The 14,941-nt window shown below is 39.0% G+C and overlaps 1 protein-coding gene and 2 long non-coding RNA genes across 12 annotated transcripts in view; 2 read left to right on the plus strand and 1 right to left on the minus strand.

The window, feature by feature from the left end:
* LOC138751341 (uncharacterized) overlaps positions 1-822 on the minus strand; it is a 46,274-nt gene extending 45,452 nt beyond the window's left edge. The window contains exon 1 of the long non-coding RNA XR_011349846.1: positions 733-822. This is a non-coding gene — a long non-coding RNA (uncharacterized lncRNA). The remainder of the gene's footprint in view (positions 1-732) is intronic.
* Positions 1-14,941, plus strand: part of fars2 (phenylalanyl-tRNA synthetase 2, mitochondrial) — a 423,747-nt gene that overhangs the window by 175,090 nt on the left and 233,716 nt on the right. The window lies entirely within an intron of this gene.
* On the plus strand, positions 619-2,257 carry LOC138751342 (uncharacterized). The gene is made up of 2 exons (XR_011349848.1): positions 619-940; positions 1,759-2,257. It is a non-coding gene; the product is annotated as an uncharacterized lncRNA (long non-coding RNA).

Here is a 14,941-nt window from a genome sequence, read left to right on the forward strand (position 1 = left end):
ATCCTCGTGTTGAAAAATGGCAACTCCAGTCTCCAAAGGTGTTAAAAAAGCTTTTAAGCAAGTCCAGCTCTCTTACACCTGCACCAATGAAGTAATTAAACATACCTGCGTACTCAGAAACACCTGTAAAACCAAATGGTGCGCTGAAATGGGGAACTCTGTATAAAAAGTACTGTAATTTCTACAGGGTCAAATCAAAATGTACACAAATAATCGTGAACTTTATTCATATGTGAATTGTTTGAAGATAAATTTAAAACTGTGAGGCATAGGGCCAAATAAAGGAAAAAGAAGTGTGTCCTTGTCCCAAACATTATGGAGCGCACTTTATATTGAAGGACCCATTCCACGCAGTTCTCACTTTCTTCTCTCCCCTTACATTGGTTGAGAAAGATTCATGAGTCTGTAAACACAAGCCTCCAGATTCAAAGACAGTTTCTTTTCTGTTGTCATTAGAGACTTAGCTGGACTTCTCATTGGTAAAGGATGAAGCCCTTACACAATTTTAATTATACCCAGCATTTTGTTTTTGCAAGTCTATGCCCTGCACTTTACTGTAACACTACAACCTGATTTTCTTTGGCTCCAGGTTGATATTGTTCTTTTTTAAAGCAGATGAGAAATTCAGCTAGCAGCTGGGAGAAGTTAAAGATGACAATGAATACTTCTGCTAGCTGGTCCACACAGGTTCATTGGACACAGCCAAGGACTTAACCTGGAGCAGTCACTTACCACGGATTCACTCTCAGGAAGACCAATCTGACGTCTGTGACAGTAACTATGGGGACAGGCTATCAAATTGGGTGACATCATCATTGACCATGTCACATGTGATGGTGCCTACCTTCACAATAGTCCATAATAGCATGGTTACTTGCTGAAGTTGAAGGTGTTGGTGAGGTTTGTCTGGGACACTCGTTTGGTCTGCTATTGCCTTTAGGTTGTACCTAGATTTCTTATTTCTGGCTGTGACTCTCATATTATCTTGTGAACTACTTTTTCTAATATTGAAAAATTCCATTAACACATTATGATATACAGCAGCACCAAGAATGTAAATCTCATTCAAACATCTGGTAATATTCAGTTGTATTGATGCTGTTAAATGAGTCATCACTAATTATATGCTGTGGCAGATCTTGGTTCTCATTGACATCATTAGAAAATTGCGATGGAATTTATAAAAAGCAGATATGTTACCAGGTATATACTATTTCACATGAGTGTGTGCAGTATTGTATAATTTAAATAAAATAGCTAGTTAATCATGCTTAAACCTAACATCACAATCATTGCAAAATAATAGTTTGGTCCATTTTTTGGATTCCATACTGGTTTCTTACGTACTCGACCCCCATTCTCCTCTGCCCCCACTCACAGAGACAGAATCAGCTAATGTCCTTTTGTTGTCTACACCCTTTATTCTTTTCTGCTTGTTCTCCAATGACTCCTCTGTCCTGGTCATCAAACTGAAATGTTCAATTGTTTCTCACTCAATTGATCTACCTGGTTCAATTTGGGTATAATGTTAGGAAATAAGTGGTTATCCACTTGTTCATTCATCAGAGAATAATGTGAGATTTCAGTATTAAATCCAAAGCTTGAATAATAACATTTTCAAAAGGAAATATTCAGATACTGTAAATCTGAAATAAAAGAGAGAAATGCTGTAAATGCTCAACAGATCAACCAGGGTCTGCAAAGAGAGAAGCAGAAGTGATCAACGTGGAATGTCAACATTGTATTCTCTCTCCACAGATGCTACCTGATTCTTCAAACATTTTCAGCACAGGTGTATTGCAAGGATATGTATGCAAGTCTGGCAAGAGATGGCATTTGATGATGTAACTTTTATTTACGGCACGGTAGAAGCTGATTCCAGCCATTTAAATCCATGCTGCCCAATGACACCCAAATTAACCAACAACCCTGTCTGTTTTGGAGCGTGGGAGGAAACACGAGCACTCTGGGAAAGCCCACACAGATACAGGGAGAACAGATGAACTCTTTACAAAGAGCCCTGGATTCAAACCCAGGTCACTGGCACTGTAATAATGTTGCGCTAACCGCTACACGCTGCTTGTAGTATGAGCTGTAATATTACTGTAGACAATCTATGAAGTGATTGAAGGATTGGCATATACTTAGATAGGGAAGGATGGGCTTAAAAATTGTAAAAAAAACTGTGTGTAGAGTTGAACTACATTAGATTTATGTCTTCTTATATCCTTAAATAAAGTTCTAACCTGAAAAAAAATTGTAAAAGGTTGTGCTTCTACACATTATGCAAAAGTTGTGAATTTAATAACTGTATGAACATGGGTTAGATGCAGAAGAAGGTGTCTTTGAAATGTGTGGTTTATATTAACTTCAAACAGGAACTCTTTAAAATTTGAGCAGTAGGATATAGATCGTTTTGCTTGTAGCTGATATAAGGCATATAGTTACAAAAAATATATAGGATTAATTTGAATTGTTAACAATATATGTTCATTAGAAACCTTCATTGAATAATCATTCTGATGGGAACAGCAAGGAAGGTGAGATGTTGCAGTTACAAAATGTAGGATTAGGTGGAGATGAGTGAGATCCCAGCCATTATATTTGTAAAAATATCTGCAGCATGAGAAACTTTGGCTGAGGGGTTATTAAGTTGGAGTCTGATGTGCAAAAATTGGGATGTTTTGGGTGTACCCAGCTGTTTTGATCAAGGAGCTGTTACATTCTATTAGATTTGCTATTGATCTGGATTTGGATAGTGGTTGGGAATGGAAAGATATGACTTTGAGTCAGGTAGATTGGACATGCTGGATGTAAGGTTGCAGGAGCTTCAACACATCACTTGCCCAGCCAGGACAAAGTATTACACAGATGTGAACCCGCAGGGAGGATGAGCAATGTGATTCAGTACAAGAGGCCTTTCAAATTGGAGGAGTGCAAAAAAGTATGGTAGTCGCAGAGGGATACAGCACCAAAGCAGGCCTTTCAGCTCACTGATTGTGCCGACCACAAAGGTTCTATTTTAACACTAATCCTATTCTAATAAATTTTATCCTACCCACATTCCCACCAACTCCCTCAGATTTCATTACTCGGTGATAAGGAGAGCAGAATCACGGAATGGGTACTGTTTATCGTACTACAGCCATGAGTCTTGAGACTTTTGGACAGTGAAGGTAACTGTAGACATTAAGATACTCTAAGGAAGGTCTTGGCTCCAAAGATCAGAAAGTAGAATTAGTTTGGATGGAGATGAAGAATAACAAGATGAATGAAATACTGAAGCGAATGGTTAAAGAAGTCTTTCTATAACTGCTCGAGGCTTTGGTGAGCCTACATCCGGAGAACTACATACAATCTTGGTCTTACAAGAAGTGAGTTACTTGTGATGGAAGTCGTTTATTAGATTGATAATTAGAATTAGGCATTATTTAGTGAGGAGAGATTGAGCTAAATGGGCCTAAACATTTGGGAGATCAGAAGAACAAAAGGTGATGACTTTGAAACAGAAGATTCAGAGGGTCCTTGATGGAAGTGGTGTTGTGTGGATATTTCCCTTATTGGGAGAATCTAGATATAGGGACATTATCTCAGGATAAGAGCTCTATTAAATTAATCTTCCCTGTCAGATGATTGTGAACTCTTAGAATTCTATGCCCCTGAGAGCTGTGAATGTCGAATTGTTGTACATTTAAGGCTGAGATAAATACGTGGGCTACAGAGGAATTGAGGATTATAAAATTCATACAGGAATGTGGAGTTGAGACCAAAGATGAAGTAAGCTATGATCTCACTAAATGATCGAGCAGGTTTGAAGAACTATATGACTCTCTTTTGTTCCTATTCTAAATATTCCAACATAAACTTTGATTGAAAAAAATCTTGTATTAATTGAGGATGTTTTATCATGTCCATATGATCAAAGTGATGTAAAAGTGTAAGAAAAATAGAATTGGATTTCTTCATCATTTTCAATCTGTCAACTGTTATGAGCTCAAAGGACCCCAAAACCCAGCAGCAATAGACATTCACCAGGACAGGTAGTTAGTTCAACAAAAGTTGTTTTTAATTATTTTTGAACATGAAAACAGAATCAAACTTTAACTTATCTCTACACTTAACTAACCCAAATTAATCCCCTTCTAATTCTAAGCGCCTGTATATGATGTATGTGTAAATTTAAGAAAAGTTTTTTGGTTCACAGTTCAATCTCACTTCTTCTTCCAAGTTCTCTGGTTGCAGGCAATTCTTATACTGTGCACAGAATTTAACATGTATAAAGTTCACCAGGCTTTGGTGCTCAAAAGGTAAATGTTTACCGCTCAAGAAGGTTCTTGTAGGGTTTGCAGAGTGAGATTGTTGTTCCAGGATTTCCACCACTGAGGTACCACCATTAGTCACCTCAATGTCTCGCTGATGAAACTTGCTCCATCACTGTTCTTCAGATGGTAACCTCTTTCTTTCAGGCTATCACAGAGTTCCTTTCTGTTTCTCTTATTCCAAGAAAAACATCAGACAAGTAGCACTTGCAGCCATCTGCCTCTCTGGAACTTTTCTGTTTCCCACCAGCTTTTCCTGGCTTGCACTGTTCAGCCATTTTCAGTGGCACACACACTAGCTGAGAGAGCTTCTTGAACTTATCTTATCTCTATTTCTCTCTCTCTCTCTCTCTCTCCAACTGCTAGGAAGCCCATGTGACTCTCTCACTTGCAAAAACCCCCACCTTCTTCAGCAAACTACAGGAGTTCTCTCTTGGTCAAGCTGTTTCTTAGATAAACAAAACCCAGGAGTGACCTTTCTGTGAGCACACTGTAGGTACTTTTTAACAGCCAGTTTGTCTCCTCCAAACAATGGTCTATTCATTTCATGATGTCATTTCAATTAGCACCTACTTGTGAAATGTGCATAGCATTCTCCATGGTTTTTGCAATGTTCCTGAATATTAATTCTTCAGTCTTTCAAATAAGATCTGTTTTAAAATGTGTATATATATGTAACCTACTCTAATTTTACCAAATTACTCCCAATATTTATACTCTATTACACAGCAAAATTGTTAGAATATGCCTTAAGATATATTGAATATATTTGTTGAGAATTCAAATTGATTCGTGGGAGCAATCTATGTGCTAATTATCGTATTTTATGCATATAATGAACACATTATAGTGTATTTTACAAACCAAGCAATCCCACCCCCCCTCCGCTGCATGTTATATACGTATGCAAGATATACAAGAATATTTTTACATGTTGAAAGAACAAGCACAATTTATAGCAGGTGTAGGAATATAATAGTGGCATTGAAAGAACATGCACAATTTATAGCGGCTCTGGGAAAGACGCGTCGGCAATTTATAGTGGGTGTAGCAAGTTATAGTGAGTGTGGGAATATAATAGAGGCATTGAAAAAATGTGCATAATTTATAGTGGTCGTGGGAAAGGCACGCCGGCAATGTATAGCGAGCGTGCGAATATTATAGTGAGCATGAGAAAGAGTGCATGGGAAGTTTTGATCTTGGGAATATCTCTTTCTACTGAATGCCATGGTATTCCTATAAACAGGACATTCTAGATAGGATGCTGCACCCTATCAATGTTAATTGCCCAGACCTGTCCCTGAGGGAGGAGATTAACATATCAAGTGCCTCTGATATGAGACAACATTGGAATTAAAATCCTGCTTAAATCTGAAACCTGTCTTCAATCTATTTAATTGATGCCTCTCCAAAATTTGTTAATATGTTCCACCAGGATATCATCTACATAATGGACGAATGATACCTCTGGGGGAAGTTGATTGTGTGTTAATTGCGGGAGATTAACTGTGGCAGATACTGCTATGTGCTTTGTCTCATGTTCTATTTAAATACAAATTGCTTTTGTCAGTCAAAATTTAGAATGGTATACCCGAGCAGTATATGTGTGTGTGTGTTATACGAAAATATTTTTACTCAATTTATGATTTTCTGCACATTATATGCATGTGCATTATATGCGTATGCATGTTATGAGTGAAAATACAGTATAAAACAGTTTTAAGAACAGAACATAGAGTATACAGCACAGTACAGGCCATAGTGTTGTGCCGTCCACCTTTGCCAACAGCTCATTCCATGCACCCACCACACTCTGTGTGAGAAACTTGCATCCCCTTGTACTTCGACCCAAACACCATGGTGTTAGCCATTTCAGCCCTGGGAAAGGCCTCTGGCAATCCACATGATCAATGCCTCTCATCATCTTATACACCTCTCTGAGGTCACCCCTCATCTTCTATCACTCCGAAGAGAAAAGAACAACTTTACTTCACCTATCCTCATAACGCATGCTCTGCAATCCAGGCAGCATCCTTCTAAATCTCCTCTGCACTCTCCCTACAGTATCCATGTCCTTCCTGTAATGAGATGATCAGAACTGAATACAATATTCCAAGGTGGGTCTAAATAAGATCTTGTATAGCTGCAAAAGTGCTCCTTTAATATTTATCCAGTAGCTAACAAGCTACCTCATTTGTTTAAGTTCCAGGATATTCTGAAAATGTATTATGAATTCAACATGCCCTGCATTAAGTTTAATGAATTAGCTTACAACCAATCAGGACTATTGATACATGGGAATCCAACATATAAAGTAAATTTGGGACTCCTATGTTAATCTGACCAGTATGCGGGCCTAATATCAATTCTTCACCCAGATTTCATTTATCTGCTCATGAAAAGTTAATGCCGAGTAATTAAGATTCTTTGATTCATGTCTCTGTAACTGAGACTCCCCTTGGGCATTTATGTTTGTGATAAATGATTTTGGACAATTGATCATCTGTCATTTTCTTATTATGCATGATATTGTATGGAACATGCGTTAAGACCATCCTGCAGGCATGCAATGTAAAATGAAATGCAAACCTTAATAACAATTATATTAGCAATAAAATGTACTTCACATTTGACTCCTGAGCACAACCCCAAACTGATGCAGTACGCCATTTCAGCAGTAACTCTCTGGTGAAAAATGAAATTGTAATTAAACATTGATTGTACAAACTGAATAATCTTTGCAGTAATACAATCTCTCTTAATGATAATGTTAGTCCTTAGCTGTTCACTACATCTTAGTTATATAATGCTATGTTGAGGATGCAGCTGACTAATCATTACTTTAACTAGTTGTGCTGTCTGTCTTTGGACATGCCACTGAACCACATACTGTGTGCCATAGAATGAAAGGTATGGATTAACCACTTCTAGTTTTATCATAAAATGCTACAGATGGATCAAATTTACAGTAATACGCAGATTGAATATTACACAGTCTAATATCTCAGTATCATAGTCCATATAATCATTCCTGGAGCATCACTGGATAATGACAAGTGTCAATAGGGCAAGCAAAAAGGCACAGAAGCGATTAGATGTGTAAAATGTACTGCTGTCTCTTGAGGAAACATAGGAGTCAATTAAACATGTTTAGTATGCTAAGCAAATAATACACACAGTCTTATTCTTTCTATCCCTGGAAAATTACAGAATTTACTGTTTGGATAAAGAATTTTGTACAATCAGTATAAATGGAAAGTGGACTCTTGACACAGGTTAAGGCACTTTATATAAAACAACAGGCATCCAAGACAGAAAGTTATCAAGAGTGTAGGGAAGGAATCTACTTCTAATTGTGCTGCTTTATCAAACTACCACCTGGCTATGAGTAATTGATAGCTGAGTTTCACAGTTTCAGATATTACTGTGGCAATCATGACCAAAAAGGAAGAGATAATTAAATAATGAGTTTATTGTTATATACATTGTGCTATGTGCAAAAAGAATGGCAGTGCTGCCAGAGCTGCTGTAACAGTAGTGTTGCCGCTGATGCAAACCTGGGAGATGAGGGATCGCTTAGTCGTGATGCTGACGGCTCCTAACAGGTTTTAAACAGTTTGATAGAGCAGCCGAATGTTTTTTTTTAAATCCTGTAACCAGGGAAATAACCAAGATAGTGGTACCTATGCTTGGCAGCTGTCGATGAGGGGTTGTAGACTCCAGGAGAGCAGCGGACTGGTGCAAGGCACCAGAAATGAGAACACCCTCTGTTCAGAAGGAGAAGCTGGGAAGGTGAAGGTGACCATGGCAGTAGAACTGTGAGGGGCTCAGCATTGGTGAATCACGGTAAAAGGACTCACACCAGGCTACGGGGTGCTGAAGACAGGCTCATAGGAACCAGGTATCGGAACCGGTGTTCCAGAGGACGCTGAGGGTAAGAAAGGTTCCCGAAGGGTCTTGAGCACAGAATACTTCCTGATCGTATTGGAGGTTTGGATCTGAAGCACAGGTTGCCAATGGATCAAATAGGACTCTGTGTGACTGTCAAGGGTGCGGGAGCACTGGAGGCAAATTAATAGACACTCGTCTCTGAAGGGACTCTCTCTAAATGTTGGGGATGCTGGTCAATGATCATAATGACTCTTTGTGTGCCTTTACAGCAGGAAAAGGTTGACTTTCCTTTACACCTTTTGTTCTCTGTGACCCAGTGCTGAGTTTCAAATTCTAGTTTCTCTCCATTGCCCAAGGAAGCTTGTTATTATTTCAGCAGAATATCTGGTATTTACCCACCTTGTGAAGTACTACACTCAAAATTTAAATCTATGTTGTATTCAATTCTAGATATAATTTGCCCTTCTTTGAAAGCCTATTAAGTTAAAACTCCCATGAACTCCACACATACAAATTCTTGATGATGTATCCTATCATATGCCACTTACCAAATGACCAAGTATTTTCAGCATATGACATCGTATTTAACCGTAATGAATGAGATGACAGAACACAGATGTTCTATCAAAAATACCGAATCCTTTCACTAACTTGACACCCACTTTCAAGTTTAGTCATCCTCTCATTTAAGTGATGAGAGCCAAATGTTTTAGTGTTCTGAGGGGACTGAAGGTACTAGTTTGCAAATTACTGAAAGTTAACTATCAGCTTCAACAGGAATTTGGAAGGCAAATAATATGTCAATCTTTATTTCAAGAAGATTTTCATACCAAGGTGATAAATCTTGCTTCTGTTAAAAAGGACTCTGGTGTCATTGCACCTGGAATATTGTCTAGTATTTTCTCTATGCTTTTCTCCTGCATAGTCTAAATTCTGTCTGTCTTCATGATTCACCACATGCAGGTCAGCTTCTAAGCTATTCAAAGTACTGTCAGTATCTGAGTTGTTACTTGAGGTAATAGATTAAATTATATTTAAATGTATATATGCTCTCCTTACTTTTCCACTCTTACCTGACCAAGTTGCTGTTCTTGACAGTCAAAAAGTGAAACAGCACCAGGGTAAAGTAGGGGAGGGAAATAAATACGATAACATTTAGGCCATCTTGAAAATTGTAACAGATTGTGAGATGAGGACAAGTGAGATGCAAGAAAGAAGATTAGTTCAGAGGAGTCAAACAATAAAGTCTACATATGCTCATGTCGAGTTCAATACACAAAAGAGCTGGAGAACTCAGAAGGTTGCACAGCATCCATGGAATTATGGACGGTATAAAGAAAGGTTGGGCCTGAATCGTTGATTACCCTTTACTTCCTATAAATCCTGCCTGACCTGCTGAGTTTCTCCTGCATATTTGTGTATTACATTAGTTAAGAGGATACCTCTGGTTTTGCATTGCAGCTATTGCACAGAGACAGAGGTGCACCAAAGAAGAGGTACAAGGACTGCCTAAAGAAATCTCTTGGTGCCTGCCACATTGACCACCGCCAGTGGGCTGATATTGCCTCAAACCGTGCATCTTGGCGCCTTGCAGTTCGGCGGGCAGCAACCTCCTTGGAAAAAGACCGCAGAGCCCACCTCACTGACAAAAGACAAAGGAGGAAAAACCCAAAACCAACCCCAACCAACCAATTTTCCCTTGCAACCGCTGCAACCGTGTCTGCCTGTCTCGCATCGGACTTGTCAGCCACAAACGAGCCTGCAGCTGACGTGAACATTACCCCTCCATAAATCTTCGTCCACGAAGCCAAGCCAAAGAAAAAAAAGAAGAAAGAAAGATTTGTGCAACCCCAAGAATGATCCATCTCTCTTGTCCAGAATAGAGTATATATTACTACATCAGCAAATATTAATCTGGCACTTCAGAATCGACATGGCATGATCAACAAATGCCATTCTGAATAACCTATCAATCAAGGCTCGGGATTTCAATCAGGTCAGCTTTAAGAAGGTCCTCCCAAACTACCACTACCCTCGTGCCCTCCAACCGCAGGGGATCGAACAATCTTGAACACTGCCACACTTCCATGAAGAATGTCATTCGGACCACTTAGCTGTGCTGCTTCTTTCTGCACACAGGCAGAAACTGAAGGGCATTGTAACAATCACAAAGACATTATAGAACTGGTGTGTGAGGCAAGGCAGCGGCATTGTAACTATCTACAGTCACTAGGCTGGACCATGTTCAAAGACTGCAACCTGAATGAATATGTAATAGTTGTTTCCCATTTCAATAGGAACTGCATGGGTGTGTCCCTACTCATTCCATATGAGTGGACCCTACCCAGAAGCTGTAGATAAACCAGGAGATCCACAATCTGTTGAAGACAAAAATCATGGCATTCCTATAAAGGGATTCAGAGGCTTTCAGGAAGACTAAGTAGCTCTGGAAAGCCATTTCCAACACAAAGAGAGACCACAGTACAGGCCCTTCGGCCCTTGATGTTGTGCCAACCCATATATTCATTTTAAAAAAAGGTACTAAACCCTCTCTACCCAGTATTTTTCTTCTATCCCTGTGCCTGTCTAAGAGTCTCTTAAATGCCTCTAATGTTTCAGACTCAACCACTATCTCTGGCAAGACATTCCAGGTACCCACAACTCTCTGCTTAAAAAAACTTATTCCTGATGTCTCCCCTGAAGAGATTTGACATGTCATCAAGTTCACTGTCAAACCTCTACATGTGTACTGCTTCAAATATACTGACCAGTTGCATCATGGCCTGGTCTGGAAACTTGTGTGTCCAGGAATGAAGGTTACCAAAAGTGGCAGACCTAACCAAGTCCATCATGACCACCAGTTGAAGTCCTATGTGAGATGTTGCCTCAAGAAGGCTTAAAGAATCTCCATCACCACTCATCATGCTCTCTTCTCGCTGTTACTTTTAGGGTCTTGAACCTCCCTGTACTACTCTAACCATGACACTACTCAAGGAACACCAAGGATCTGTCTGCACTTTTGAATTAGTACACATTTTTTGCATGACTGCAGCTGTGGATATTTATTTATCCTTTCATCTTTATTCTCTTTTATTACCACTTGTGGCAGGTTGTGATAATTTAACTTAAACTTATTGTTTGTTAGTGTGTTTTACATACTGTGTAGCTGCAGCAGGTAAGAATTTTGGTGTGCCTGTACATTGTATTTAAATATATGACAATAAACTCACATCAACTTCATCATCATGACTCAAAATAAAGTTGATCCAATGATAGCCAACCCTGTTTCTTCCATGGAAGTGAGGTGCTGCATTCTTTCTTAACCACTGTGAAAGTGAGTTCAGAATTATGTTTGGATAATGTTTTCATGATTACTCAGTGTGGGTAATCTGTGCCATGGATGTGAGTCTTGCAAGATTGCTATGTGAATGGGGAATGTGGTGGGACGTAAGTACGTTAGGTATGGGTTTTAATTGAGATGAATCTTTGTTTGCACCACAGACAAAAAAGGGCGGCATTATGTTCAGCTAGTAGAGACCAGATACAATCTTAACTTGGATGTTGTCTGTGTGGAGTGTGTATGTTCTCTTTGAAATATCTCCATTGGAATGGCTGAAGTGGTGAAGCTTGACCATTTCTGTTTTGCCATTCTTGCATGGCTGGCGTGACTTCCAGCACATGATGGTGAAACAGGCCCCCTTAAAAGTTCCATGTTTGCCCTAAATGGTGAATCACTCACAAATCAGGTGCTTTTCACCTATTTTTGGTGGTAATTATATTGAGATCTTGCAGAATCTAAACCAGGTAGCTTAAACAACTATTGGCCAGTGGGTCTTGTATTTACCATGATAAAGTGCTTTAAGCATTTGGTGTGGAGTCAATCAACTTCTGTCTCAGGAAAGAATGGACCTTCTTCATTTCACCTCTTGTCACAATAGATCAACAGCAGTTGCTGTCTCACTGGTCCTCCACTTCGCGTTACATCACTAGAAACACAAGAACACAATGTCAGACTGTTGCTCATTGACTACAGCTCAGCGTAAAACACCATCATACCACCAAAACTCATGATCAATATGAGGGATCTGGGAGTTTGTTCTTCCCACTGCAACTGTATCCTCCGCTTCCACATAGGCAGACTCTCAATCACTATGGATCACAATATCACCTCCTCCTTGCTGACCATTAACATGGGCACCTCAAAGCTGCATGCTTCATCCCTGGTTCTATTCCTAATTCACTCACGATTGCGCAGTCAAGTCCAGCTCCAATGCATCTATAACTTTGTGGACAACAGCACCATTGTTGACTAAATAACAGGAAATGATGTCAGGTTACAGGAGGGAGACTGAGAATCTGGAAGGGTGGATGCCAGATCAATAATCTTTGCTCTCAACATCGCTATGACAATGGAGCTGATTGCCAATTCTGGGAAGAAGAGACCTCTCATCCATTGAAGTCATCTACTGGAGGAGTTGTCTCAAAGAGGCAGCTAACATTATAAAGGACCCCTATCACCCTGGTTACAACCTCTTCTCTCATCTACTTTCAGGTGCCTGAAGTCCAGCATCTCTGAATTCAAGGAAAGATTTTTTCTTCACTGGCTATTGAACTTCCCCTCGCTATCCTAAATTTAGGGTCAGAATACCAGAGTTGGCTGCATGAGCAATGATTAGGTTTGGGGAGGATAAAGGTTCCCACTTAAAGGAACATAGACTTCTTGGAGGATTGTTGGTCTGCAGAAATGAATTTTAATGAGCAGCAAGTGTTTGAAAATCAGGAAGAGAATTTCAAAATAGGTAGATATGTAACCAAATTACAAATTGTGCAAGAACGGACAAAACAAAGTGATATGGAGTACAATGGATTAGCAACCTAGAAGTTAAGGAATGTTACAGCAAAACACCAGCTGAGTCTGTGTGGTAATGCATGATGTTAAGTGGGTTGTCTTAATGAAGGCATGGATATAAAACTCATCTTGGAAACATTGGGCATCAGTGTTGTGAATAAACAGATTTATATCTGATATTTGCTAGGGAGGAAATTGCAACCAGTGGTTAATGATTATTCACAGGGAACAAAATTGCGGTATTCAGTTTCTGCATTATATAAGCTGGAAGAAATGTTTCCTTTCCAATGACTCCACCTGGCTGTATTGAGGTAGATTAGTTCAAGAAAAAAAGCAACGGTACTTTTTCAAGGCAGCAGAAAAGAGAATACAGATTTAAAGCATTTACTTCAAAACAGGTAGAGCAATACACAAAAGTGCTGGAGAAACTAAACTGTTCACACAGCACCTACCAAAAGTAAAGGGTAGCCAATGTTTCGGGCCCTTTGTCAAGTTATGAGCAAACGTCTGAATAAAAAAGGTCTTATTCTGGGGAGGCAGTTTGGGATTCAGGCCCCTGACTGCCTTTTGCTCATACCTTGATGAAGGGCTCAGGCCCGAATTGTTGGTTACCCTTTACTTGCTATAGATGCTGTGTGGTCTGCTGAGTTTCTTCAGCACTTTGTGTATTGCCTTTCAAAAGTAGAGCTGGTTTCAGTCCAAATTGACCATGCATCTTTTCATTAAAATCTGTGTAAAGGAGTCCTGGAGAACAGAAGTAATTAGTGAGGAAAACAGGAATCCACATCCCAGTTGTATGTATTTGGTACAGTGTTGTAGAATATACTCCACAATTAATTTTGTGCTTACATTTTTAATTTTGTAAGTACATAATGTGGATGACACACACAGATCATTTAAGTTCCTGCAATCCACAAGTGAAGCATCATTATTTATCTAAATACAGCATTCTATATCCACAGATTATTTACTCTGTGGAAATATAGAATGTGAAATGACACAAGTTGAATTCTTCATTTGTGTAACTACTGAATAGAACTCCACTTGTTATTTATTTATGTATTTTGTTTTAATTTTTATTCAAGAATAAAGATTTACTGGATCTCCAGTTTTATAAATCAGGACCAAAATAATGCTGGCAAGCTGCCTGTGCCTGGACATTTTCTGCAATGCACTTTGATTTGCCTTACCAAAATTCATGAACTTCAATTGATTATTTTTAATAATGGTACAATCAAATGAACACAATAATTTACAGGCTCGTAGTCTTGTGCTGCTGAAGAATTTTTTTTAAACAAGAGAATAAACTCGAGCTTACTTTAGGAAATGTTTATCCTTGGCTCCTTATCGATTTCAATAAGAGCGGCATCTATAAACTCTGACGATATAAATGTTTTAAAGTCTTTTGGCAACTCAGTTGTTAAAGCTGAGAAAGGATGAACATTATTGGGTTCAGAATGTCTTGAAATAACTTTCTAACTATTTTTGGTGTCAGTGCACTTATTATAATGCAGAAAATATCTGCACAGCTTTACCACAAATGGCAAAGAAATTAACGACTCCATCATTAGCCACATAATATTTCATTGAATAGGGGATGAATGTTGTCAAAGATATGAGGAAAGCTTCCGGGCTTTACTTCGAGCCAAATATAGAATAGAGAGCAGTGGTACCTTGATTCAAAATATCATCAATGAGATAGCATGCTCCAAGTTTTAGAAACAATAAGAGAGAGAGGGATGAAAGGGAGAGAAAATATCGCAGGTCAGGCACGACAGACTAGACAGTCTCATCTACTGAGGCTACATGCGTGGAGCTGAGGAACAGGAACGTATGACCACATTCTTTTTCAATCTTTTTATTAACATTTTAAAATGTTATG

Source organism: Narcine bancroftii, chromosome 1 (genome assembly GCF_036971445.1).
Source record: "Narcine bancroftii isolate sNarBan1 chromosome 1, sNarBan1.hap1, whole genome shotgun sequence".
Classification (NCBI taxonomy): Eukaryota; Metazoa; Chordata; class Chondrichthyes; order Torpediniformes; family Narcinidae; genus Narcine; species Narcine bancroftii.